The sequence below is a fragment of the Hibiscus syriacus genome, unplaced genomic scaffold (assembly GCF_006381635.1).
Source record: "Hibiscus syriacus cultivar Baekdansim isolate YM2019G1 unplaced genomic scaffold, ASM638163v2 tig00002894_pilon, whole genome shotgun sequence".
In the NCBI taxonomy this organism is placed as follows: domain Eukaryota; kingdom Viridiplantae; phylum Streptophyta; class Magnoliopsida; order Malvales; family Malvaceae; genus Hibiscus; species Hibiscus syriacus.
In genome coordinates this window covers 67,707-72,636 of record NW_024061955.1, presented here as the reverse complement: position 1 = coordinate 72,636, position 4,930 = coordinate 67,707, and the positions used below count along the sequence as shown (strand labels likewise).

The 4,930-nt window shown below is 34.5% G+C and overlaps 1 pseudogene; it reads left to right on the top strand.

Annotated features, from left to right (window-relative positions):
* The first annotated feature begins 1,518 nt into the window (after positions 1 to 1,518).
* Positions 1,519 to 4,586, top strand: LOC120162765 (annotated as a pseudogene).
* The last annotated feature ends 344 nt before the right edge of the window (positions 4,587 to 4,930 follow it).

The window sequence follows — 4,930 nt, the reverse complement described above, 5'->3', positions numbered from 1 at the left end:
GTCGACGTTAGTTAATTGATGATATAGCATCAGTGCCCGATAGATATCTTACATGTGGATTGGCAAAAAGTTCCTATTCACTCGAATCTTTCATGATCACTTAATCATGAGAATTTTAATTTAGCTATTGATATTTTAATTTTATTAATTAGATCATTTAATTATTTAAGTAATATTAATTTAATTATGTCGTTAATATTTAACAGAAAAATTAATATGATAATTAATAAAATTTATATAATCTTATATTTAATTTTTATTAATTACATATTTTATTAATTTAATTAAATAAATTTAATTCTCTAGTTGATTGGAGGAAAATGACATTGAAGAAATTATTGGAATCTAAAAACCAAGTATTGAAATAATAAAGTTTAGGGTGCAAACTGAAAGAAAAAGACCAGGATAATCGAGAGAAATAACAAAAAAGTTAATTTTTGGATATTCGATTGGTGAAAAAGAAAGATAAGTGAATTGGTGGACTTAGATTAAATTTTTAAAAAATAATTTTCTTTAGATTGTTTCTTCCTTCTGTAATATTCAAATTTAAAATCTTAAAAACAATATAATTGAAAAGGAATGAAAATATGTAATATCTAACATATTGATAGAATCATATATATATATATATTTAGAATATTTTTATTATTATTATTATATATTTTTATCCAACAAATAATTTTTCTGTGAATCAAATATTCCCCGCGCTATAATACGAAGTAGAAGAGGATAGAATGATACAAAATTGGTTCCGAAGAGAGAAAACAAAAAACAAAGTTCTATTGTGTTAATTTATCCAAAATTTAAAGAATAGTTAATTTACGATGAGAACTTATGTTTGAAAAGTACTTATGATCTCATTTCAGTGATAGATATAGTTGGTCATGCATCCATAAGTGCATATCGAGATCTGAAACGAGGAATACGGCAAGGTTGACGGCACCGTCGCCGGAATTCTCTAATTACGGAAAAGATTGGAGATGTTGGTTTCATAATGAAGTGTTATCTTACGAGAAGATTCACCCGTCGGGACTCTAAACCTCCTCTCTCCGACTGATGACGTCATATTGACAGGTGAATCGGTGATAAATCAACCGATCGGCTGAAAATTTTCATTTACTATGATGCTAATGTTATTTATTTATTTAGCGAGATCCTAATATAGCTAATTTTTTTTGAAGGTGTGTAACATAGCTAATATTTTGATTCGAAAAAACCAACTGATGTTACCAATTATGCCATTTTATACTAATTTTAGTGCCCTAAAAATATATAAATTGTTAGGCATTGATATCTGAGCTATTAGAAAAGAAAACAGGGGGTGATAATTGGGAAATTGAAGAGCAAGAACCACCGTAGGTTTCTTGCATTTTTCATGTAGTTTTTTTTAATCGTAAGTTTCTTCTCTGAACTTTCTATTTCTCTCTAATTTCTTTCTATTTCGTTTCCGTGATTTCAATTCTCATGTTTACGGTGAATGAGTATTGTATGTTGACGAGGATGGAGTACGTCTCTTAAATGCCGAATTGGGTTCTTATTGTTTGTTGCCGTCCTTTTTTGAGTTTACGATTCTTTGTCCTTCTTCCGACGATAATAGAATTTTTTTAGCAAAATGCTCCTACCTTGCCGAGGGGTTCACCACTCAAGGCTTTAATTTTGAGCCTTTCCATTTGCATTATCTTGAATTGATAGCATTTCTTTTCATTTTCGGAACTGGATTTTTATATATGTCCCATTCATGTATTTCTTCTGCGATCATACAACTGTATCGGGAAGTATTGCATAACATAATTTTATTCTTGTAGTTGGAGAGCAAATCTAACGGTTGTATATTTTCACTGATACAAAAGTCTCTTCATTTGAATAGCGTTTCGAAGAGAGAACAGGTTGCCTGGATACGAGTCTTGCTCTCATTGTTTTTGGAGATACATCTTCAAGTTCTGATGTTATTGAGAAACAAGAGCTTGAGGAATTGTCTTGTGACGGTGAAACTTTCCTCTATGACAAAAAACTGTGTTATCCTGAACTCGTGTTAGTTGTTGATCTTTAAGAGGGGCAGCTGATCAAGCAGACAATCAGAAAGAAGCTGAAAATCTATTCGATATTGTGGAAAATATGTGTGCTGATAAAGAAAATTCTGATTCCAGATATCCCCAAATCGAAAGGCGAAAAAAACTCCCTGATCCAGTTCTAAAAGAGAAAGAGGTTAGCCTTTGGTCTGTGATCAAAGACAGTGTGGGAAAGGATCTCACACGAGTTTGTCTTCCTGTTTACTTTAATGAACCAATATCATCGCTTCAGAAATGTTTTGAGGACCTAGAATATTCGAAACTTTTGGACCAAGCATACAAGTATGGAAAAGAAGTAAGCTATTCATGCATTTTATTATTATATTCCATGTTTCTCTTGATATATGCACAATAATTTTGCTCTTCAGGTTACATAAAAAATTTATAAAGTTTTCAAACAACTTGCAACATGAGGAACTTTAGGATTTGACAAATTGTTGTTCGCTCTTAACTGTTGTAAGTATGAAAGCTCATTGTCACCTAGAAACAATATAATGGAAAATCTGTATTAGCTTTTGTAACAAGTTTTCCTTACTAGCTTTTTGAAGGTAATGTTACATGTACCTCTTTAGATTTTTTGGACTTGTTGAAATGGTTATTAAGGTTTGATGAACATCAGCAGGTGTTCTTGGTTTATATCCGTGCAATCTGATTGTATGGACTGTTTAGGTTTTCTGTTATATTCTCAGGGGAACAGTCTCCAGCGAATTGTTAATGTAGCTGCATTTGCTGTTTCTGGCTATTCTTCGACTGAAGGGCGGGATTGCAAGCCTTTCAATCCTTTACTAGGTGAAACTTATGAGGCATACTATCCTGAAAGAGGCGTTCGTTTTTTCTCTGAGAAGGTCAGTCTTCAAGATCTATCGGTAGAGCTTTCTCCATGCTAAGAAATATGCAGCCATATACTGAAATTGAAAAATTAAGGAACATATCTTACCTTTCAAGTTGAAACAGGTTAGTCACCATCCAACCCTTATTGCCTTTCATTGTGAAGGCAAAGGGTGGAGAATCTGGGGTGAGAGTGATCTCCGTGCAAAGTTTTCCGGGCGGTCGATCCAGCTGGAACCTGTTGGAGTTATAACCCTGGAGTTTGAGGATGGTGAAATATTTCAGTGGAGCAAGGTGTGCACTACTGAACTGCATATTTACTGGATGTGCTGCGCTTCCATTTCTATATATGTGCTATGAGTTATTTGAACTTCATTCTTTGCAGGTAACTACTAATATTTATAATCTTATCCTTGGTAAAGTGTATTGCGATCACCATGGATTGATGCACATTCGCGGGAATTGCCAATATTCATGCAAACTTGTATTCAAAGAGCAATCTATTCTTGAGCGGAATCGTCGCCAGGTTAATTGTCGATCTGAATCTTTCTTAAGTTTCTTTTTAGCAGCTTGATTTAGTTCCTTTCAACCAATATGGAAAATGATACTATCCTATGCTAGTGCTTTGCCCTGACTTTATTAATCTACCTTGTGTCTTTAAATAGTCATTATCTGTAATATTTGTTTATCATGCCGTACATTTACTTAGGTCCACGGTTTTGTTGAAGACCTTTCGGGTAATAAGGTTGCTACATTATTTGGCAAATGGGATGACAGCATGTATTATATCAATGGTTATGAGAGTGGCAAGTCAAAGGACTTAAGTCCTTCAAATGCCTCCTTGCTATGGAAAAAGAATGAGCCACCTCCTAATCCGACTCGTTACAACTTAACATCATTTGCAATCACACTAAATGAGCTAATGCCTGAACTGCAGGTAGAGATGATGTATTGAATCACGTAATCATAAGCAATTTCTTTTCCCCCTTATGCATATCTAATTGTTTCCTATAGTTTTGTCTGATCCCGGGTATTTGATCACGGATTAAGGAGAAGCTCCCACCTACGGATTCTAGGCTTAGACCAGACCAACGTCATTTGGAGAATGGGGAATTTGATAAAGCAAATACAGAGAAACAACGGTTGGAAAAGAGGCAGAGAACAGTATGGTTGCACCTTCTCAATTTTCTTGTATAGGATCAATAGCTATGTTGTAACTTAGAAATCATATATATCAACATTCGTTAGAACTTCTAATGACATGTTTAGAAACTATGTTGTTGTAAGAAGCAACCCTTATGGTAATGAGAAATGAATCCTCCAACCAGTGACATGAATTATATTTCTGTGGTAGAAAATGTTAGATATGGTTATGACATACTGGCAACGATTTATATCTTGTATCTTGTTGCTTTTACCGCTGATCTTCACTCTGCATTCCTTTTCTGTGCAGTCGAGAAAAATGCAAGAAAATGGCTGGAAACCTAGATGGTTCCAGAAAGATGGTAATGGACCCTTCTACTATGTGGGTGGTTATTGGGAAGCAAGAGAACAGGGGAACTGGGATGGGTGTCCAAATATATTCAGTGATGAACTTGTCGATTCCTCTAAATGATATCTTCAATTTTGGCCAAGATCATTGGTGGAAATGGCTCCTTGTCATGCTGCTTTGAACATACTTGCGTCCGATTACATGTAATATAGACTATATACATATATCTTCTAGCTGCCTGTTTTTGATGCAATTCTTTGGCTTGTCATTTAGATCTGACAATGCGTAAATTTGGTGATCATGTAGATTGCAGACATTAAGAGGGATGATCATGGAGAAAACCCAGTCACGAGTATCTTCGACTCCCAGTTACCACTCTATCTGTTCGGAAAGACCGCAAAGCAATATTCAGTTTCAGTTGCTGGTCGCAACTGAATAAGGTCAGTGCCTTCTGTAACATTCTCTTGTGTTCGATTTTTTTGTGTAATATAATATCTTCATAGTTTATTTATTCTAAGCTCCTTCAATTGAGGAGGCCAAT